Source organism: Hylobates moloch, unplaced genomic scaffold, assembly GCF_009828535.3.
Source record: "Hylobates moloch isolate HMO894 unplaced genomic scaffold, HMol_V3 SCAFFOLD_6, whole genome shotgun sequence".
Lineage (NCBI taxonomy): Eukaryota > Metazoa > Chordata > Mammalia > Primates > Hylobatidae > Hylobates > Hylobates moloch.
This window is the reverse complement of record NW_026652281.1, coordinates 115,824,182-115,847,816: the sequence shown is the minus strand read 5'-3', so window position 1 is coordinate 115,847,816 and position 23,635 is coordinate 115,824,182. Positions and strand designations below refer to the sequence as shown.

The window sequence follows — 23,635 nt, the reverse complement described above, 5'->3', positions numbered from 1 at the left end:
ACGCCTATAATCCCAGCACTTTGGAAGGCCAAGGCGGGCGGATCATGAGGTCAGGAGATCAAGACCATCCTGCCTAGCACGGTGAAACCCCATCTCTACTAAAAATACAAAAGAAAAATTAGCCGGACATGGTGGTGGGCGCCTGTAGTCCCAGCTACTTGGAAGGCTGAGGCAGGAGAATGGCATGAACCCGGGAGGTGGAGGTTGCAGTGAGCCGAGATCACACCACTGCACTCCAGTCTGGGTGACAGAGCAAGACTCCGTCTCAAAAAAAAAATTTCCAGATTAAAGGAGGCTAAAGAGACTTAAACACAGTGATTCTGGACTGAAATTGTGTTGAGAAAGGGAAAAAAATTGAGACAATTAACAAAATTTGACTATGGGTACTGAATTAAATAGTAGCATTGTATCAATGTTAAATTTCTGAATTTTCATCATTATACTGTCATCAAATCTAGAATCACTAGACATAGGGGTGCCAAAAGGAACCTGCATTTGCCTAATCTGGTAACAGAATGCCTGTGTCCCAGTCATCTGTTTCATTGAAGGTAGATTAATTTGCTGTCTACATTCATGTAATGTCAGGCCTACACTTTGGTTTTTAAAGGTTATTTGTCCACTCAACTGATCAACCCAAGTCAGTAAACCTTAGGAAATGGAATGCTCTAGATTGCTAAAGGTTTGATGACAGCTCAAGCAAATGTGTCATCAAATGTCACAGATAAGACATTTCAGAAGAACTATTTGCCCTATGGATCCTACATATCCTAGCATTCCAGAGATACTGCATTAACACAAACAAAACACAGAACCTTCCAGGGTTGTAAAGGGAGAGAACCAAGAGGAAACTTAAGTGAAGCTAGCTGGAAGCAGACATTTAGGTATATGTGGTCACATTTGTGTTTAACTATTAAACAAGTACAACATATAACTATTTCACTTTCTCAAAAAAAACTTTCATTTTTTTTTCTTGAATAAAAAACATTCTTGGTCTTTTGTTTTCCTAATTTTGACACTCTGGAGTACAAATAACTTCACTTACTTCTTAACTTAAAAAACGTGACCCAGGCCGGGCGCGGTGGCTCACACGCCTGTAATCCCAGCACTTTGGGAGGCCAAGGAGGGCGGATCATGAGGTCAGGACATCGAGACCACGGTGAAATCCCGTCTCTACTGAAAATACAAAAAATTAGCTGGGAGCGGCGGTGGGCGCCTGTAGTCCCAGCTACTTGGGAGGCTGAGGCAGGAGAATGGCGTGAACCCGGGAGGTGGAGCTTGCAGTGAGCCGAGACCGCGCCACTGCACTCCAGCCTAGGTGACAGAGTGAGACTCCGTCTCAAAAAAAAAAAAGGTGGCACAACAGCACAATACGCACAACAGCACAATAATGAATTGCAAATGACACCTGACCTCTCCAGGCTGGGGATAGGGACCACTAGGAGGAGCCAGGACTTCAAAATCAGAAAGCTTGTGCCCACTTGTTCATCGACTCCAGGCAATCTTCACTACATGAATCCAGGGTTTCCAGACCACCTGACTTTTCAAGAGAGGCCAGGGATGCAGATTTTTACATGGAATCTCCCAACTTTAGTGTTAGTGAGAACTTCCAAGAAGTCTTACTGTGCAAAAATAAATTATTTAATATTAGAAAAAAAGCCAGGTGTGGTGGCTCCTACCTGTAATTCCAGCACTTTGGGAGGCCATGATGGGAAAATCGCTTGAGCCCTGGAGTTCAAGACCAGCCTGCGTAACATAGCAAGACCTCGTCTCTACAAATAATTTAAAAATAAAAAAACAGGCCAGGCGTGGTAGCTCATGCCTGAAATCCCAGCACTTTGGTAGGCTGAGGTAGGCAGATCACCTGAGGTCGGGATCTCAAGACCAGCCTGGCCAACACGGTGAAACCCTGTCTCTACTAAAAATACAAAATTAGCCGGGCATGGTGGCACAGGCCTGTGATCCCAGCTACTCGGGAGGCTGAGGCACGAGAATCGCCTGAACCCAAGAGGCAGAGATTGCAGTGAGATGAGATCACACCACTGCACTCCAGCCAGGGCGACAGAGTGAGACTTTGTCTCAGAAACAAAACAAAAACAAAACAATCAGCCAGGTGTAGTGGTGTGCACCCATAGTCCCAGCTGTTCAGGAGGCTGAGGCAGGAGGATCACTTCAGCCAAAGAAGGTGGAGGCTACAATAGCCATGATCTTGCCACTGCACTCCAGCCTGGGCAACAGAGTGAGACTCTGTCTAAAATAATAATAATAATAATTCACCAGACTCAGCCTCCCTAACCCTGCTTCTAAAGGAGTTAAGGCAAAGGACTCTCTAATCACTCACTTACATTAAGAAACTTAAAATACACTAACACTTGAAAATTGAGAACTCAGTGTATTTTCAAGACTTCCAATAACCATAATGCAAGCAGACTGCCCTGTATAGCACCTTTAATCAAAAGTGCCAAGGAGCTTGTTTTTGTTTTTTCCTTCACTTGATCACTTACTTCTTGTCCTGTTCTAGTCACACTGGCCTTCTCTTTCTGTAAGTCCCCGAAGACACTGCCTCATCTGTGTTCCCTCTACCTGGAATGCTCTCTTCCCTCAGAAGACCAGTTCTTTCCTAACTTTCAGATTTCAGTTCAAATGCTGTCATGACAGAAAGGCGCTCTAAGTATCCTACTAATTCCATTACTTACTACCCTGCTTAATTTTATTTTAGCTCGTATAGTCTTCTGTTTACTTATTTATGCCATTATTACAGTGTAAGTTTCATGAACGCAGGGTCCTGCCAAGAATGACGCCGAACATCATGAAATAATGCTATAGAGCCAAGGCGTGTTTTTAGTGGTCCCAGTCCTAAAAGGATTTCAAAAAATGAAAGTATCTTAAAATCTAAAGAGAACGTGTTCTACTTGAAACATCAGCTTCTGGAACCAGCTCTGTCACTTATTCTCTGACTTTTGGGTAAGTCACTTCACCTTTCTGGATCCTTGGTTTTATCATCTATAAAATGAAAGAAGTTGAATTCTATACTCCAAATCCTTCTAGTCCTGAAATTCTGGTGCTCTTTTCATTTATGTTGTCACTCAACAGCCACTGAATTGTTTTATTAAACTTAATTTTCTCAGGTTTAGCATATGGTCTTCAGAGCTATATTTTAAGTGTAAGGATGATAACTATGCCTATGTTTCTTTATATCCCTTAAGTTGCTGGCTGGGAGCTTTATGCAGGCCAGACAGTATTAGTTGAGCTGAATTTATGCAACATAATTTGCAAATATTTACAAGCCTCCCAAGACAAAGCTCCTGCCTTAATCTTAGTCATATCTTCTGGTTCTCTACAATTAATGGTATTGTTCAGAGTAACTAAACAAATAACTTTTAAACTCTTGGCAGTTTCTACTTTTCCAATTAACTTACAGAGCACTCCTTCGCAAGATCTATTACAAAACCTACTAGAGCTAGCCAACCTTAATGAATTACAGCAATCTTAGGTGTTTCCAGGAGGGATCATGCTTAATGGAACTAAATAAACAGTTAAACTGTAGTTATTTGGTCTTCATTACCTTATAAATGGCAATCCTGGCTATAAAGCAAAAGTTTGCTATAAATTCAGAAAGGGGCAGAGATGCAATCATTTGGCTAGCAATCTACAACAGAAAGAGAAATTGAGAAGCAATGAGGAGAAAATAAAAGCATAGTTCTATCAGAAACAAGGGGGCTGATAATTGGCAAACTGCCTCATTTGTGCAAAGAACTACGTACCTCCTCCAAAGATATTCAACATTCACTTAGAAAAGAATGGCCACATCGCTTCTCGGCCTTTTGGCTAAGATCAAGTGTAGAAAAGAATGGCCACATCATGCTTAAAATGTGTCTGCTCCTGAATTTTCATTATTATATTGTGGCAGATTTAGTCTATCTTAACCATGCTACTCAATGCCAATTTTTTTTTTTAACAGCAAGGTTAACTTAATGAAATGTTAGGATGGTTCGTTTAAATGCAAATCAGGAAATTTAGAAATTAAAAGTACCCGAAGCAACGTTAACTGTCACACTGCACAAGACAGAAGACTGTGGAATACTCAGTGCTGTCACAGGTATGCCAGGTTGCATCTCCATCTAGCAGAGTTAACACAGCCTTCAGAACCTCAACTCTCAAATCTCCTGGTAACTGCCAAAAACATCAAGGTAACTTATAATTAAGACACACTCTGACTTGTTATCCCAGCACTTTGGGAGGCCAAAGTGGGAGGATCACTTGAGCTCAGGAGTTCAAGACTAGTCTGGGCAACATAGAGACCTCGTCTCTACAAAAACAATTTTTAAAAAGAAAAAAAAAAAATTAGCTGGGCACGGTGGCGCACACCTGTGGTCCCAGCTAGCTACTCAGGAGGCTGAGATGGGAGAATCACTTGAACCCAAGAGGTCAAGGCTGCAGCGAGCCATGATCATGCCACTACATGGCAGGCTGATGGGGGAGATCCTGTTTCAAAAATATACAAAAAATAAATAAATAATAATAATAATAAAACACTTAAATCATTTTTATTTTGCTCCTTTTCTTATTCTTCTTGAGGGCACCAAAGGCAATGGGAGCAGTTGGAATTGCTGTGCTACAAGCATCAGGAGACACACTGATTACAACAAAAGGCACTAAGCAAAGGACAAAAAGTAAACCTAAAAAAACAATATTCAGCCAACCATTTAGCCTTCACTCACAAATACGAGTGCCTCCTTTGTATAGGCACTATCCCAGAAAGCAGTCAACAAGAAAAAAAGAACCCTGCCTTCATGAAGCCTTCATTGCAATAATGGCATAAATAACTAAACAAAGAAGACAGTATCAGAGCTAGGAAGAAAATTAAGCAGTGTAATGCTAATGGAATTAAGTAGGGTCCTTAGAGGTCTTTCTGTTTTTTTTGTTTTTGTTTTTGTTTTTGTTTTTTTGAGACGTAGTCTCACTCTGTCGCCCAGGCTGGGTGCAGTGGCACGATCTCGGCTCACTGCAAGCTCCGCCTCCCAAGTTCACGCCATTCTCCTGCCTCAGCTTCCCAAGTAGCTGGGACTACAGGCGCCCACCACCACGCCCGGCTAATTTTTTGTATTTTTAGTAGAGACGGGGTTTCACCATGTTAGCCAGGAGGGTCTCAATCTCCTGACCTCGTGATCCCTCCGCCTCGGCCTCCCAAAGTGCTGGGATTACAGGCGTGAGCCACCGTGCCCGGCAAGGTCTTTCTGTCTTGACAACATTTGAGCTGAAATCTAAAAGTCAGGAAAGAACTAATCAAGTGAGTATCTGGGGGAAGATAGCATTCCAGGCAGAGGAAACACAGATGAGGCAGCGTCTTCAAGGACTGACAGAAAGAGAAGGCCAGTGTGGCTGGAACAGAGCAAGAAGCAGTAGGAGGTCAAGTGAAGGAAAACAAAACAAGCTCCTGAGGTGAAGTGACAGTTTGCTGTATGGACTGGATATCCATGTTCATTTCCTTAGCTTCCATCGTATTATAGTTGAGACCATTAACAACGGAAGAGTGTTTAATAGAAAGCTGCATCAAGCCCTCCTAACAACTGATAATGGATACAGAGGAAGTCCCTGTTTGCATGAGACTGAATGCCTAGTCTAAAAAGCAAAGAATGTGAAACAAGCATCTGGACTGGAGGCACAAGAGAAAAAGGAAAATACAGAAGACATTTTTGTTTTAGAACAATTGGACCGAACTGACTTCCTTGAACCAAAAATCATTTTTTAAAAAATAAAATATCACCAGCCACGACGGCTCACACCTGTAATCCCAGCACTTTGGGAAGCCAAGGCAGGCGGATCACTTGAGGTCAGGAGTTTGTGACCAGCCTGGCCAACATGGTGAAACCCCCTCTCTACTAAAAATTACAAAAATTAGCTAGGCGCCTGTAATCCCAGCTACTCGGGAGGCTGAGGCAGGAGAATTGCTTGAACTCAAGAAGCAGAGGTTGCAATGAGCCGAGATCACGCCATCACACTCCAGCCTGGGCGACAAGACCGAAACTCCGTCTCAATAAATAAATAAATAATAAATAAAATAAGCGGCTGGGTGCAGTAGCTCACACCTGTAATCCCAGCATTTTGGGAGGCCGAGGCGGGCAGATCACCTGAGGTCGGGAGTTCGAGACCAGCCTGATCAACAGGGAGAAACCCTGTCTCTACTAAAAATATAAAATTAGCCAGGCGTGGTGGCGCAGGCCTGTAATCACAGCAACTCGGGAGGCTGAGGCAGGAGAATTGCTTGAACCCAGACGGTGGAGGCTGCAGTAAGCCAAGATCGCACCATTGCACTCCAGCCTGGGCAACAAGAGCAAAACTCTCTCAAATAAAATAAAATAAATAAAATAAAATAAAATAAAATAAAAATATCGGGAGGCTGAGGCAGGAGAATCACTTGAATCCAGGAGGCGGAGGTTGCAGTGAGCCGAGATGATGCCACTGCACTCTACCCTAGGTGACAGAGTGAGATTCCATTTCAAAAAATAATAATAATAACCCAAAAATAATAAATAAAAATAAAAATTTAAAAACACAGTAGGACTAAGGGAGGAGAAACCTTTCACACAGCTAAGAAGGCCACAGGGAGAAGAGTGAGGTACTTTTGTTGGAAAGCCAGGCAAAAAGATGCCTGGACTTGACTAGAGAGCTTGAGAAGTTACCCAGACTGAGCAGGAAAACAAGAAAGAGCCAGGCTCAGTGGCTCACACCTGTAATCCCAGAACTTTGGGAGGCCAAAGCGGGAGGATCACTTGAGCCCAAGAGTTCCAGACCAGCCTGGGCAACATAGGAAGACCTCGTCTCTACAAAAATAATAATGAAAAAAAGAAAGAAAACAAGAAAGAATGGCCTCTAAAACTTGTGGTATATATCTTGGATGACCTATTCAGTCATTCATTCATCAATGACTGACCAATTATCAGTTCTGGGATCCTGCTAGATGTCAGATCCTGCTAGATGCTAGATGAACTGGAAATTGCTAGCAGATCATTGCAGCAATTAATTATTAAGACCGAAAGACCATTCTGTCTTTGTAACACAGAAATCTGGAAGATGCTACCTAACCAAGTGTTTAAACTTAGCATCATTACCAGTGGAACAACCTGACCCACTGAATGCCCTAAGAAAGAAACATCAAACCAGGCACAGTGACTTGCACCAACAGTCCCAGCTACTGGGGAGGCTCAGGCAGAAGGACCACTTGTACCCAGGAGTTTAGGAGTTTAGCATGCAATGATTGTGCCTGCAAACAGCCACTGCACTCCAGCCTAATTTAAGCAACACAGCAAGACTCCATCTCAAAAAAAAAAAAAAAAAAAAACAGACACAGTTGTCTCATGCCTGTAATCCCAGCACTTTGGGAGGACAAGGTGGGTGGACTGCTTGAGGTTAGGAGTTTGAAACCACCCTGGCCAACATGGTGAAACCCTATCTCTACTTTAAAAAAAAAAAAAAAAAGCTTAGCTGGGTGTGGTGGTGTGCACCTGTAGTCCCAGTACTTGGGAAGCTGAGGCATGAGAATCGCTTGAACCCGGGAGGCAGAGGTTGAGGTGAGCCGAGATCGCACCACTGCACTCTAGCCTGGGTGACAGAGCGAGACTCGATCTCAAAAACTCAACAAAAAAACATCATCACACCTACCTGACAAATCCAAAATGGAGAACATCTACAAAACTGGCCTAAACTATACAAAAATGTCACTGTCCCAAGTGGGAAAGCTGGAAGTGAAGGCTAAAGACATGTACAATCGAATGCAATATGTGATCTTTTATTGATTCCTGATTTTTAAAAAGAAAAAAACCATAAAGGGTATCACTAGAACAACTGTGAGAATCTGAATCTGAATATGGACTGTACAAAAAAATCAGTACTTCTGGGAATCTTGTTAAAACACAGATTCTGATTCAATATATCTAGGGTAAGGCCTAAGATTCTGCATTTCTCAAGAGCTCCCAGGGAGAGCCAATACTAACCCTCAGACTGCTCTTTAGGAGGTATTACATGTTACTGTATCAATGTAAAAGGTCTTGAGTGTGACAGTAGTGTCAGGGTTATGCAGGGCCTGTTATGTTATTCTTCAGAATAACATGCTAAAGAGTGAAGTCCCATGAGGTCTGCAGTTTACTTTCAAATGACTCCGAAATAAAGTTTCTATCGAGTAATTAAGAAAATTTGAAAACTGTTAACAATGGTCAGCTGGTAAATCAAGTACTCACTGTACTTCAATTTTTCTGTAGTTTTGAAGATCTTCCCCCAAAAAAGTAGGGGGAAAATGCTTACACAGTCTATACAGGAAAAGAGTTACAATACAATAAAAGGTATAATGTTCTAAGTGCTCCAGGAGCACCCAAAAGACAGTCCCAAATAGGAAGGTCTCACTGATTATCTGACATACTGTTTGAGGGCAGGGAGGCTGTTTCAGGTTGTGAAGGACAATGGCGCCAAAGAACACCAGGACCTTCCGGGAACCACAGTGAGTGAAAAATAGAGGATGCACAGTGAAGTGGCAGATAATAAGCTGAAAGAAAAGCTAAGAAATTCAGCCTGGCGCGGTGGCTCACGCCTGTAATCCCAGCACTTTGGGAGTCCAAGGCAGGCAGATCACAAGGTCAGGAGATCGAGACCATCCTGGCTAACACGGTGAAACCCTGTCTCTACTAAAAAATACAAAAAAATCAGCCAGGCGTGATGGCGGGCACCTGTAGTCCTAGCTACTCGGGAGGCTGAGGTAGGAGAATGGGGTAAACCCGGGAGAAGGAGCTTGCAGTGAGCCGAGATCACGCCACTGCACTCCAGCCTGGACAACAGAGCAGGACTCTGTCTCAAAAAAAAAAAAAAAAAAAAAAGAAAGAAAGAAAAGCTATGAAATTCAGAAGACATTAGAGGGTTGAGCTTTATTCTTCCTATCTTAAAAATATTTGGACCCATTGTATTCTTACTGTTCATAACAACTACTTGAGAAACAATGAAACAACTCCTTCCCTCTGCCCCCTAAAAAACAAAGTTAAAGGAGCAAACCCCACCTCTTCCAGTTACCACAGTGAAGGTGGGAAGGGACGAGACATGCCTTCACCAGAGCTGCATTTTCACAAGTATAGGATCTCTCCATGCACTTAACTGCAGAGCTGAATTCCTCAAACTCCATGAGCCCCAAACCAAGCATCCCCTCTATACTCCATTGTATTCCCACTGTGGCCTTCCCCTTCTCTGCTGACCAAAGTTCCACCAATCAAGGTCCCTAGAAGGAGACTCTAGCCTCATTTTCTTTCTCCTCCGCACCTCAGTAAACACTTCACTCACCCGCCTAACCCCCTTCCTGTTCTCAGGGCTCTGTTATCTCTGGTTGAGAATATCTAGGTGTCTTCTTATTTCCAATCATTCTCCAGGGAGCCCCAGCTATCATTATCATTGGGTCACTCCCTCTGAAAAAAAAAAAAAAAAGTATTGCTTCCCCACTACATACAAGATGAAGCCAAAAACTCCTGCAAGCCTTGCCTACTCTAGCCTGTCAGCCTTATCACCTGTCTCCACTCCAAGAAAATATTCCCCAATGCACCTGCATGCCTCCAGATCTATACACAAGACTGTTCCTCTGCCCAGAGCACCCTTCAAGTCTTCTCAGACTGGAAAGCTACTGATTTTCCTTCAAGACTCAGACATCTGTCATCTCTGCCTTACAAAGAGACACAACATACCATGTTCCCCCAGCACTTGTCACATAGCACTATTATCTGTATGTGTGTATGTGTGTCTCCCATGAAACTGAGAGCTCTTTCGAGCACATGCACCATGGTTTTTTGATCGTGGTAACTTTCATCCAATCTAACACTCTATACATGTTTAACTGAATTAGCTCAACTGCTCTATGCACAAAGAAATAAGAAACATCTCTCATGACAGATTAGCAAAAAGTGGGTATAAACTGCCAATTTTTTTTTTTTTTTTTTGAGACAGAGTCTCACTCTATCGCCAGGCTGGAGTGCAGTAGCGCGACCTTAGCTCACTGCAACCTCTGCCTCCCAGGTTGAAATGATTCTCCTGCCTCAGCCCCCCGAGTAGCTGGGACTATAGGCAGGCACCACCATGCCCAGCTAATTTTTATATTTTTAGTAGAGACGGGGTTTCACCATGTTGGCCAGGATGGTCTCAATCTCTTGACCTCGTGATCCACCTGCCTCGGCCTCTCAAAGTGCTGGGATTACAGGCATGAGCCACCGCGCCCAACGCCAATTCTTACCTATCAGCTATTTTACCAAACCTAATCTCATGAGTTCATAAATTTCCTGGGGTTAGCAACGGTGGCTTATACATTAACATCTCTCCAGCACACAGCATACTGCTTTGCAAGGAAGACTTAATAAATGAACTGTATATAAGTGAGCCCTTCCTGATGCAATTGAGATACAGCAAAATGGCCAGGCACAGTGGCTCTCACCTATAATCCCAGCACTCTGGGAGGAAGAGGCTGGTGGATCACTTGAGGTCAGGAGTTCAAGACCAGCCTGGCCAACATGGTGAAACCTCATCTCTACTAAAAATAAGAACACTAGCTGGGCATGGTGGCAGGCACCTGTAATCCCAGATACTCGGAAGGCTGAGGCAGAAGAATCGCTAGAATCCTGGAGGCAGAGGCTGCAGTGAACAGAGATCGCATCACTGCACTCCCACTCCAGCCTGGGCGACAGGGCGAGATCTCAAAAAAAAAAAAAAAAAAAAAAGAGAGATACAGCAAATTACTGCTTTAGACTAACTCAAAGCAACCAGAACACATCACATCTTTCACTGGTCTTAAAGGCCCGAAATAAATGTCATCTGGCCGGGTGCAGTAGCACACACCTATAATCCCAGCACTTTGGGAGGCTGAGGTGGGCAGATCACCCGAGGTCAGGAGTTCAAGACCAGCCTGACCAACATGGAGAAACCCCGTCTCTAATAAAATACAAAATCAGCCAGGCGTGGTGGCGCATGCCTGTAATCCCAGCTACTCGGGAGGCTGAGGGAGGAGAATCACTTGAACCCAGGAGGCAGAGGTGGCGGTGAGCTGAGATCACGCCACTGCACTCCAGCCTGGGCAACAAAAGCAAAACTCCGTCTCAAATAAAAAAAAAGAAGAAAAGTTGCCATCTTCCATTTCCACTTTTTTTCCCTCCCAAGGGATCAAACTCACATTTCACTCAGTTACTTCTCTGCAAGATGGAAGGTTTCTTTTTTTTGTTGAGACAGAGTTTCGCTCTTGTTGCCCAGGCTGGAGCGCAATGGCACGATCTCAGCTCACTGCAACCTCCGCCCTCCAGGTTCAAGGGATTCTTCTGCCTCAGCCTCCCGAGTAGCTGGGATTACAGGCATGTGCCACCATGCCCGGCTAATTATTTTTTTGTTTTTTGTTTTGAGACGGATTCTCGCTCTGTCGCCCAGGAGTGCAAATGGCACAATCTCGGCTCACTGCAACCCCCACCTCCCAGGTTCAAGCAATTCTCCTGCCTCAGCCTCAGGAGTAGCTGGGATTACAGGTGTGAGACACCGCGCCCTGCAATTTTTTGTATTTTTAGTAGAGACGGTGTTTCTCCATGTTATTCAGGCTGGTCTTGAACTCCTGACCTCAGGTGATCCGCCCGCCTCCCAAAGTGCTGGGATTAAAGGCGTGAGCCACCGCACCCGGCCAAAATGGCAGGTTTCTAAAGACACACTTCAAAGTCAGTCCAAAGCTTTTCTAAAAACACGATAACCCAGGTCCACAGAAGCAAGAGAATGATAACAAATGAATCCCTCAGGAAACCTTTTGCCAATTTAGAGATCCCCAGGAATATAAAACCCACAAACACTGTTTCATCAGTAATAGTAACATGCCTCTCCCTTTTAGCCTCTAGCTTATTCACTGCACCATCATATTTCACAAACCATAATTTAGAATTTGGATTACAAACTCAGGCCAGGCACAGTGGCACATGCCTGTAATCCCAGCACTTTGGAGGCCAAGGTGGGCAGATCGCTTGAGTTCAGGAATTCAAGATCAGCCTGGGCAATATGGTGAGACCTGTCTCTACTAAAAATATAAAAAATTAGCTGGGTGTTGTAGTACACACCTATGGTCCCATCTATTCAGAAGGTTGAGGTGGGAGGATGGCTTGACCCTGTCTCAAAAAAAAAAAAGCTTGGATTAATATTGAAATATTGAATCTAACGAAATATTCAACATACCATGAGAGAATGGTAACAATACAGGCCGGGCGTGGTGGCTCACACCTGTAATCCCAGCACTTTGGGAGGCCGAGGCGGGTGGATCACAAGGTCAGGAGATCGAGACCACGGTGAAACCCCGTCTCTATTAAAAATACAAAAAATTAGCCGGGCGCGGTGGCGGGCGCCGGTAGTCCCAGCTACTCCGGAGGCTGAGGCAGGAGAATGGCATGAACCTGGGAGGCGGAGCTTGCAGTGAGCCAAGATCGCGCCACTGCACTCCAGCCTGGGCGACAAAGCAAGACTCCGTCTCAAAAAAAAAAAAAAAAAAAATACATCTTTGCCTAGAAAGCGTGCATGTAACAGAGCCACATAGGGCAAATGCTCTATCAAAAGCTCAATCCTTCATTTAACCTGAAATGGGCCATAGTGAATGTATTTTCTGAGTTATAACAGCACTTTCAGTTTGAAGAACAGTCTGTAGACTAACCTGGTTAATAAACAAATACAGGATTACGTAACTTGGTAATTAACCAGGCTTCCAACTCACATCTTCAATTCAGAATGTCAAATACTGACAAAAAAAAAAACATAGCAATAAGACACTTTCAAGAGAGTTGATCCACTTATTTTTGACAATATTTAATAATGAAACCTCAAAACAAGAAAATGAAGGAAATTCACAGCTTGATATAATGGAATCAAATAGTCAAAACTAAGCAATCTACAAAAAAAATTAGCCTTTAAATTAGCAATTAAGAAACATAAATTTTTCGGCCGGGCGCGGTGGCTCACGCTTGTAATCCCAGCACTTTGGGAGGCTGAGGCGGGCGGATCACGAGGTCAGGAGATCGAGACCACGGTGAAACCCCGTCTCTACTAAAAATACAAAAAATTAGCCGGGCGTGGTGGCAGGCGCCTGTAGTCCCAGCTACTCGGAGAGGCTGAGGCAGGAGAATGGCATGAACCCGGGAGGCGGAGCTTGCAGTGAGCCGAGATCGCGCCACTGCACTCCAGCCTGGGCGACAGAGCTAGACTCCGTCTCAAAAAAAAAAAAAAAAAAAAAAAAAAGAAAGATAAATTTTTCTTCTGTTAAGCACTTTTAGTCTAAAAAGAAAAAAAAACTCTTAGAGATGAAAATTACAGTAGCTTCCACAATACAGTTCCATCCCTCCTTTTAATAAAATGGGAACACGAAAAAAATGACAGACATTTTAAAAATCACTTACACTACTCATATAATATTGTTCAAAATGAGCAAATGTTACAAGTATTTAGAACATCTGAAGTTGCCCTGGGAACTGTATTTACATTACATGCATTACTCCAAACTTGCAGCTGGTAAAAAAAAAAACCCACAAATTAAATCCCAATCAGAAAGAGGGGTTGATAGATGACAGTTCATCAACAAGTAAATGGAAATGCATGCTAATTTCAAGCTCCATTAGAAATGGGGTTGTGGGATACTTCCACGTGGAGAAAAATAAGTTTGATAGTTATTAAAAAAAAAAACTAAAGAAAATAATGAACATTTAAGGCTCTAACAGAGAAAGGGCAATGTTGACATTTTATTTTTGAAGTGTGGTTCTTTCTGCACACTTGGAACTTTCAATAATGGATAATTCAGTATAGTGCTCTCACAAGTGATCAAACAGCATGAGACAAGGCAAGTCACGCTGGACTAATTCCCCACATTGTTCAGTCCATTCAATCCAGGCCCACAACATGTGGGGGGCAGAGCAGATCACCAAGCTGTACACATAGTATCTTCAAGGTCTGGAAGCAGGCATACTGGTACCCGGGCAAGTTTCAGAAAGTGCTGCTCTAAGAGACTGTTCCAGATGTGTTTTAACTTTTTTCCTTACAGAAAACAGAAGGTGCTAATAAGACTTAAATCCTCCAACATGCATAGAATAACCTAAATTTCTGCTTTTTCCGGCGGTGATGACCTACCCACACGAGAACATGCCTCTCGCAAAGGATCTCCTTCATCCCTCTCCAGAAGAGGAGAAGAGGAAACACAAGAAGAAACGCCTGGTGCAGAGCCCCAATTCCTACTTCATAGATGTGAAATGCCCAGGATGCTATAAAATCACCACGGTCTTTAGCCATGCACAAATGGTAGTTTTGTGTGTTGGCTGCTCCACTGTCCTCTGCTAGCCTACAGGAGGAAAAGCAAGGCTTACCGAAGGATGTTCCTTCAAGAGGAAGCAGCACTGAAAGCACTCTGAATCAAGATGAGTGGGAAACCATCTCAATAAACGCATTTTGGATTAAAAAAAAAAAAAAAGAATAACCTAAATTTCTTTAGGACTTCAAAGTGGGCCAGGCACAGTGGGTCACGCCTGTAATCTCAGCTCTTTGGGAGGCCAAGGCATGTCGATCACTTGAGCTCAGGAGTTTGAGACCAGCCTGGGAAACATGGTGAAACTCTGTCTCTACAGAAAACACAAAAATTAGCCAGGCATGGTGGCAGGCGCCTGTAGTCCCAGCTACAAAGGAAGCTGCGGTGAGAGGATCACTTTCAACCCGGGAGGTCAAGGCTGCAGTGAGGTGTGATCACACCACTGCACTCCAGCCTGGAAGACTGAGCGAGACCCTGTCTCAACAACAACAGAAAGACCTCAAAGTGTGTGGCTTCGGTCACTTGAGAAAAAAATGATTCGGGCAGGGAAGGTAGAAAGAATAATTGGGTTCATATTTTTCACTACTTATTTATTATCTCCATATAGAAGGCCAAATTCACCCCCATAATTTTTTTGAGTAAATTTTTTTACCTGTTCATTTTTTCACCTTTTACGCACAATAAAATTCACTCTCTCGTACACCAATCTAAAAACAGTTGCGTGGGCCAGGTGAGGGGCTCAAGCCTGCAATCCCAGCACTTCAGGAGGCTGACGGATCATTTGAGGTCAGGAGTTCAAAACCAGCCTGGCCAAAATGATGAAACCCCCGTCTCTACTAAAAATACAAAAATTAGCCAGGTCGTGGTGACACATGCTTGCAATCCCAGCTACTCAGGAAGCTGAGGCAGGAGAATCATTTGAACTCAGGAAGCGGAGGTTGCAGTGAGCCGAGATCATGCCACTGCACTCCAGACTGGGCGACAGAGTGAGACTCTGTCTCAAAAAAAATAAGTAACAGCTGTGTGATCACCTCCACGATCAAGATATAGAGAAGTCAAATGAATTTATTTTCACAACAGCATGTACCTACAACTAAACCACAGAATACAAGAGTACAAAATATTATTTACTTAGAACACCTGCTTCAAGAGCTAAGTGGGCATCAACTTCTGAAGAGGCTGACGAAGGACTACAGTTGACAAGGCAGATCCCTAACATCCCTGACGAGGAACATTCCTGAACAGAAATTCAGCACCAAACCCTTTCTGGATGACATCATCACCAACATGTGGCCTTCCAGAACTTATTATATATCCAACCAGCCCGAGAGACATTTCCTCTTCTATCCAAGTTTGTGACCTGCTATTAAAACCCCCCTTTCAGCTTCATTCAACAGTCAGCCTACAGTCACACCACTTCAAGTACTCAGACAATAAATCAAGAATGTCTAAAGTGGAAAATACCCTGATGTACCACAGGAGATGATAAAGTACATTTCTGGAGAGGAATTTGGAAAAATTTTAAGAGCTATAAAAAAGTAGCATACCTTGGAAATAATCCAAATGTCCATCAACATATGAATGGATAGGCCAGACGTGGTGGCTCACGCCTGTAATCCCAGCAGTTTTCGAGGCTGAGGCAGGTGAATCATTCGAGGTCAGGAGTTAGAGACCAGCCTGGTCAATATGGTGAAACCCGGTTTCTACTAAAAATAAAGAAATTAGCCGGGCGGTAGTGGCACACACCTGTAATCCCAGCTACTCAGGAGGCTGAGGCAGGAAAATCGTTTGAGCTTGGGAGGCAGAGGTTGTGGTGAGCCAAGATCGCACCACTGCACTCCAGCCTGGACAACAGCATGAGACTCTGTCCCCAAAAAAAAAAAAAAAAAATGTATGAATGGATAAACAAAATATGGCATATACACACAATAAATGGAACATTATTCAGCCTTTAAAAGGGAAGAAATTCGGCTGAGCACGGTGGCTCACTCCTGTTAATCCCAGCACTTTGGAAGGCGGGTGGATCACCTGAGGTCAGGAGTTCAAGACCAGCCTGACCAACATGGAGAAACCCCGTCTCTACTAAAAATACAAAATTAGCCAGGCATGGTGGCGCATGCTTGTATCCCAGCTACTCAGGAGGCTGAGGAAGAATTGCTTGAACCCAGGAGGCAGAGGTTACGGTGAGCCAAGATCGCGCCATTGCACTCCAGCCTGGGCGACAAAAGCAAAACTCCATCTCATAAAAAAAAAAAGGAAAGAAATTCTGGGAGAGGATTCTGGATTCTAAAACAGTAGAGTAGGAAACACCAAGATCAGTCTCCCCACCTAGACAATTACACTGGCATAATTAGTCGGATGTAATTCTGGGGACTGTTGAAGAAAGCTTGCAACTTCCAAGGAAAGACTGGGACAGTAAATTGGGTTAATTTCAGTCAATTTCAGCCCTTAGCTGAGCAGCAGCTACCCCATTCCCTAGCCCCCAGCCATGGGCAGAAAACCTAGAATGCATTCCTGAAACAGCTTGCAAGCAGCTTTTGGGAACCAGGATGGGCAATAAGGACCCTGTCCTCCCATTAGGGATCCATACTCTAATTGCTGATTGCTGCTTCTAATCAGGGATAGGCAGAGACTGAGAAGGATAACCATTATTGCACCCCCTCCATGACTGCAAGTCCTCCCCCTCCAGCTGAAGTAGACTTCCAGAGAATTTAATGGGCCAATGTCCCCCACCTCCCTACTTCCTTCATTTTTCTTTTTCCTCTTTAGGAGCTAGACTTTAAAGACTAGGATATTCAAAAGCAATCATGAGGGTGCGGGGGAGATAAGGAAAAAAGTTACCATGGTGCATGCACCCAGGGAAAGGTGCAGGCTCAAAAAAGACCTGAGAAGTTCTTAAGTTTATATCTCGGGCTGATCCTCAGCATAAAAACAAACTGTAACAAATAAACAAAAAAACCCAGCAAACCCTGGGAATGAGAAGAATCCAATTTTCAGAGTTAGCACATCATTAGATTCAAATGTCAGTTTTCAAAAAAAAATTAAAAAGTCACAGGTCATACAAAGATACAGAAAAGTATGGCCCATTAAAAGAAAAAAGAAATTAACCAATAAAAACTGTCCCAGTTGCTGGGCGTGGTGGCTCATGCCTGTAATTCCAGCACTTTGGGAGGCTGAGGCTGGCTGATCACCTGAGGTCAGGAGTTCGAGACCAGCCTGACCAACATGGAGAAACCCTGTCTCTACTAAAAATAGAAAATCAGCCAGGCGTGGTGGCGCATGCCTGTAATCCCAGCTACTCAAGAGGCTGAGGCAGGAGAATCACTTGAAGCCGGGAGGCAGTGCAGTGAGCTGAGAGCACGCCATTGCACTCCAGTCTGGGCAACAAGAGCAAAACTCCATCTCAAAAAAAAAAAAAAAAAAAAAAAACTGTCCCAGAGAAAGACCAGATGGAAGACCTACTAGACAAAGACATTAAAACAACTGTCTTATAGATGTTCAAAAAACTAAAGGAAGGTATGGGAAAAATCAAGAAAATAATGTATTTTAAAAATAAAAATATCAGCCGGGTGTGGTGGCTCACGCCTGTAATCCCAGCACCTTGGGAGGCCGAGGCGGGCAGATCACGAAGTCAAGAGATCAAGACTATCCTGGCCAACATGGTGAAATGCCATCTCTACTAAAAATACAAAAATTAGCTGGACATGGTGGCGCGTGCCTGTAGTCCCAGCTATTCGGGAGGCTGAGGCAGAAGAATCACTTGAACATGGGAGGTGGAGGTTGCAATGAGCCAAGATCGTGCCACTGCACTCCAGCCCGGCAACAGAGCGAGACTCCGTCTCAAAAAAAAAAAAAAAAAAAAAACAAAAAAAAAAAAAAAAAAAAAAAAAAACCAGCAAACAAAAAAATTAGCCAGGTGTGGTGGCGGGCACCTATAGTCCCAGCTACTCGGGAGGCTGAGGCAGGAGAACGGCATGAACCTGGGAGGCGGAGGTTGCAGGAAGCCGAGATTGCACCACTGCACTCCAGCCTGGGTGACAGAGCAAGACTCCATCTCAAAAAAAATAAAAAATAAAAAATAAATAAATAAAATTAAAATACAAAATTAGCCAGGTGTGGTGGCACATGCCTGTAATCCCAGCTACCTGGGAGGCGGAGGCAGGAGAATCACTTGAACCCAGGAGACAGAGGTTGCAGTGAGCTGACATCAAGCCATTGCACTCCCGCCTGGGCAGCAAGAGCAAAACTCCATCTCAAAAAAAAAAAAAAAAAAAAAGAAAGAAAGAGAGAAGAGAAAAAAGGAATATATTACATATAAGCTGAGGACTGCATGGAGAGGATTTCATCAGTGATTAGATCTGGGTGGCAAGGAAGAAGAATGGGCTGTAGATGGTTCTCAATTTGCCCAAATTTGGTATTTGAGGCCCTCCATAATCTGACTGTTGCCTCATCTGTTATCATTCCATCCACAAGCTAGACTCCAGGCAGAAAAGACTTTTTCCTCCTTCACTCAACAAGCATCTAATTTGCCCTCCATGCCAGGTACTAAGCACCAAGACAAGAACTAAGGTTATCAGTTACCGCCTTCAAGGAGCTTACAAGGCTCCTTTCCTAGCAGTAAAGGCAAACAGGTACATCAATAATAATGTACAGCATAACATAATGCACCACCCAGTGCTAAGAAATTTGCTACCAGAAATGAAAGTGCTAAGTCTTAAGATACGACTAAAGCTCATCATGAAAGGTTATGTTGGGAGAGCAGAAGGGAATCACTGAGGAAGCAACTTTACCCTAGGCCCCCAACATCCAGTCCATTTTTTTTTTCTGAGTCAGGGTCTCACTGTGTTGCCCAGGCTGGAGTGCAGGGGCATGATCATAGTTCACAGCAGCCTTGAACTATTTTTAAATACTGTATGCCTCAGCGGCATTACATACATTCACCATCCATTTCCAGAACTTTTTTCATCTTCCCAAACTGAACTCTGTACCCATAACAACAGCTCCCTATTCCCCTTCACCTGGCCCCTAACAACCACCATTCTATTTTCTTTCTTTTTCCTTCCTTCCTCCCTCCCTTCCTCCCTTTTTTCGAGACAGGGTCTCACTCTGTCACCCAGGCTGCAGTGTGACATGATCACAGCTCACTGCAACCTCCACCTCCCAAGCTCAAGTGATGAATCCTCCCACTTCAGCCTCCTGAGTAGCTGGGACTACACAGCGTGTCACCATGCCTAGTTGATCTTTTTTTTTAGAGGCAGGGTCTCATTAAGTTGCTCAGGCTGGTCTTGAACTCCTAGCTTCAAGTGATCCTCCCAACTCAACCTCCCCCCCAAAAAAAAAAAAAAAAAAAAACAGGATTATAGGCATGAGCCACCCTGTCCAGCTCCAGTCCATATTTAAGTCCTGTCTCATTTCTCCAAAATACAGCTCCCTTCATCCCTACCACCTCGAACTCCACCATCTTCCTAGCTCAACTCTCTGCTTCCACATACACACAAACACAAGCCTTCTCCAAGCACTAGCAGGAGTCTTAAAAAGGAAATCAAATCATGAAACTCCCTGCAATGGCTTCTTACACCTCTAGAATAAAACCCCAACATGGCCTCTGCCTTCTCTGGCAATCTCATGTGAGGTCTTCTCCCCACCGAAAAAGTACCCAAGCTATACAAGTCTTCTCTCAAGTCTCTAAACACACGGAGTCTTTCCTGTGTCAGGACCTTTACAAATGCAGAGGGCCCTGTTCCTTCTCTCCATATCCTCACCAGCACACACCACTACCCCCAACAATCAGGGCTGTGTGTCACGCCCCACGGTGAGTTACTTTCTCAAAGAAATCCGAAAGTACGGTGGCTCACACCTGTAACCCCAGCACTTTGGAAGGCTGAGGTGGGTGGATCACCTGAGGTCAGGAGTTAGAGACCAGCCTGACCAATATGATGAAACCCCATCTCTGCTAAAAATAAAAAAAGCAGGCTGGGCACAGTGGCTGAAGCTTGTAATCCCAGCACTTTGGGAGGCCAAAGTGGGTGGATCATGAGGTCAGGAGTTTGAGACCAGCCCTGGCCAACATGGTAAAACCCTATCTCTACCAAAAATACAAAAAAATTAGGTGGGCACGTTGGCACACACCTGTAATCCCAGCTCCTTGAGGCTGAGGCAGGAGAGGTGCTTGAACCCAGGAGGTGGAGGTTGCAGTGAGCCGAGATTATGCCACTGCACTCCAGCCTGGGAGACACAGCGAGACTATCTCAAAATAAATAAATAAATAAATAAGCCGGGCGTGCTGGCTTGCACCTGTAATCCCAGCTACTCCGGAGGCTGAGACGGAGAACTGCTTGAATCCCCAGAAGTTGGAGTTTGCAGTGAACTGAGATCACCTCACTGAACCCCAGCCTGGGCAACAGAGAGAGACTCCATCAAAAAAAAAAAAAAAAAAAAAGAAGGAAATCCCAAAACCCGGGTAGGGCAGTGACCCTGGATCTCCACATCTGGTTCATGTCTCCAGAAGAGACAGGAGTCCCACTTTGGACACCTTGAGTTTGAGAAGCCTGGGACACCCAAAAAGCTTCCCAATGCACAGGTGACCATGTGGGTCAGGAGACACATGGGCACTCAAAATAAAGGCTTGGACTTTTAGCACATAAGGCTGATGACAGAAGAGACTGCACAGAGCAGTGATTCTCATCTTGGAGGAAGAGGGTACCTCTCATTTCTAAGTCCTTATATGAAATGAAGTATCACTAATGGGAGTGAAGGTGATGCCACATCAGTGGTGTGGAGGACAAAGATACTTTGGAAAGAATCCTGGGTATGAGAGGAAAGAGTGAGGGCGAGGAAAAGAAAGAAAATGAGATGAGCCAAAAGGAAAAGAAAACCAGGAAAGTGATACCACAATTCCCCAAACTCCTATGCCCTTTTATGCTTCTCATGACTTTCTCCCTTCACTTAAAAAAAAACTCGACTCATGTTTCATCCGGATCAAATGCCACCACCTCCTGGAAGCCTTTCTGGACTTATCCAAATAAAACTTATTAGCACCCTCACCGTGCCTCTACAAGTTTCTTCTGTTGTTACTATTAGGTAAGATTTGACTCAGACAACAGTTTCATAGTACTATTAAGGCACTTACTGCAGTCCGCTCTGTACTACACCTGGGGTGTGTGTCTCCCCTATTACACTGTGAGCTCTTAAGCGGATTAAAAAATTATTCTTTAGCTGAATAAAAATCCAGATGGGGCCAGGCACCCTGGCTCAGGCCTGTAATCACAACACTTTGGGAGGCCGAGGCAGGAGGACCACTTGAGCCCAAGAGTTCGAGACCAGCTTGGGCAAGACAGCGAGACCCTATGTCTACCAAAAATACAAAAATTAGACGGGTGTGGTGGCGCGTGCCTGTAGTCCCAGCTACTCTGGAAGCTGAGGTGGGGGGATCACTTGAGCCCAGGAGATAGAGGCCACGGTGACCCATGATGGCGTCACTGCGCTCCAGCCCAGGCGACGGAGACCCCGTCTTTTAAAAAAATGTTTATTCAAAAGTCCAGATGGGTAAATAATTAGGCAGAAACTATAGGTAACTGCTACACTCATTCTTCATTCTTCCTGTAAAACAAAATAACACGTCCTAATTAATTCGATTGATAAATTCCGTTCCTTAAAGTAACACCCACCTGTCCGGTATTTGAAAATCACTGCTAACTAAACACAAATATCCGCTCCACAAAATGCCTATCCTGTCCCAACATGATGTAAGCATTTCCTTCATCATAAATATAAAATACCCCGAATTTAGTTGTAGACTTAACATATCTCGCTCTTTTCCAAATAATTGTAAATTCTGTACAAAACACACGCACCAAAAAAATGTGACCAAGATGCAAGAGGACGTAAGAGGGAGTCAACCTTGGAATTGGGCCAACCGCCGCCTGCATTACTGGGAAGCCACTGCTGCCAAGCAAAGGTCAGGCATTCATTCAGGCAACATTTTTTCCAACAAGTGCTTCACACTCGCACGCACACACACGCTCCTTTAAAAGTCAACAACAATTAAAAAAAAAAACTCTCTAATGCCACTCCTGAAAACTAGGGCTGAAAGCTAAGTGCGTCCAACCGACAAGAAACCCAGGAAAGCTGAGTAATCCCCGAGTCCAGGTGGACGGTCACGCCAAAAGTCCACACGGGTGTGGCCCACCTACGGCGAGGCTGTATGGGAGAAGCCCGGGCTCCAGCTTCCCGGTTCGCCAAGCCCGCGTCCCCGCCGCCCCACCGGGAAGTCTCAGCGGCCGGGAAGGGGGAGGGGGCAGGAACGCCTCGGAGCCGGACGACAATCACTTCCCGGAAAGCGGCTCCCAGACTCGCCGCCCCAGGGAAGGAAGGCGGCCCAAGGGCCCGGCGCGGGGCTGCCGCGCGCGCCGAGGCTGCGGCAGCAAAGTTTGGAAACCGCGAGAAAACTTTTCCAAGAGGAAACGTGGCGGCAGCACGGGGCCTGTAGTTTCTCCTCCCCAGCCGCGGCGGCCCCCCGACTTCCCGAGCGCTGGGAAGCGCCGGCCGTGCCCGCCCGGGCCCCATGCTCGGGCCCTGCGGGGGAAGGGGCCGCCGGCCCGACGCGGATCCCACGCCCGCCCGGGGCCCAATTCCCGGCGACGTCGCCAGAGACCGCGCCCCGCCCGCCCGCCGCTCGCGGGGCCCAGCTTGGGACGGCTCGGCCCAAGGACCCTGTCGGCCCGGCCCGAGAGACCGCGCCCGCGAGGAGGGAGGTACGAAGTTACCTGCGGCTAGCTGGGCGAGCGCTAAATTCCGGAGGCCCGAAGCCGACGGCCGCTGCTTTGTCTCCCTCCAGTCCGGCTAGGAGGAGGAAATGGGCCGCCCCGCGCCCCCGCCCCGCCCCCAACCCGCGGCCCCCGCCCGCGGCCCCCGCCCCGGCCCCGGCCCCTCCCGCCCTTCCTGGCACCTCCCTCCGGCTCGCTCTTCCCGGCGCCTCCCGCCGCCGCCCCGCCCGCTCTTCCCGGCCGTTCCGGCCTCCGCTTTTGGGGAAAGGGAAGGCCCCCACCGCGAAGAGAGTCTGGCAACGCCGGACCGGGACCCCCGAGGGACCTCTTCCTCCTCGTCGCCCACCTCAGGATTCCTTCCTCCCCGGCCTCTAGTGGGAGCTTAGGCCGGGAGTGACCCCCCCCTCGCCGAGAGGGAGGAGGAGCGGTGACTCCTGGAACAGCCCGCGGGCGGGGAGGGCTGCGGGAGGGCAGGTGAGTCACCGCTCCGCGCACAGGTGAGGCTCGGGGGCGGCCTCCCGCGGGCCCCCACCCCGGCGGAATCCCAGAG

General features: G+C 45.6%; 1 protein-coding gene and 1 pseudogene across 2 annotated transcripts in view; one reads left to right on the top strand and one right to left on the bottom strand.

Moving 5' to 3' along the window:
* The window catches only part of CTNNA1 (catenin alpha 1), a 185,612-nt gene extending 162,421 nt beyond the window's left edge, over positions 1-23,191 (bottom strand). Inside the window, exon 1 of one of the 2 annotated variants that reach the window (XM_032158017.2) lies at positions 23,086-23,191. The gene's annotated coding sequence lies outside the window, so the exon portion shown is untranslated. Of the gene's footprint in view, positions 1-12,685; positions 12,704-23,085 lie in introns of those variants that run through there. The other variant, XM_032158019.2, reaches the window with a different exon arrangement.
* On the top strand, positions 14,145-14,463 carry LOC116471562 (small ribosomal subunit protein eS27-like; annotated as a pseudogene).
* Positions 23,192-23,635: the final 444 nt, after the last annotated feature.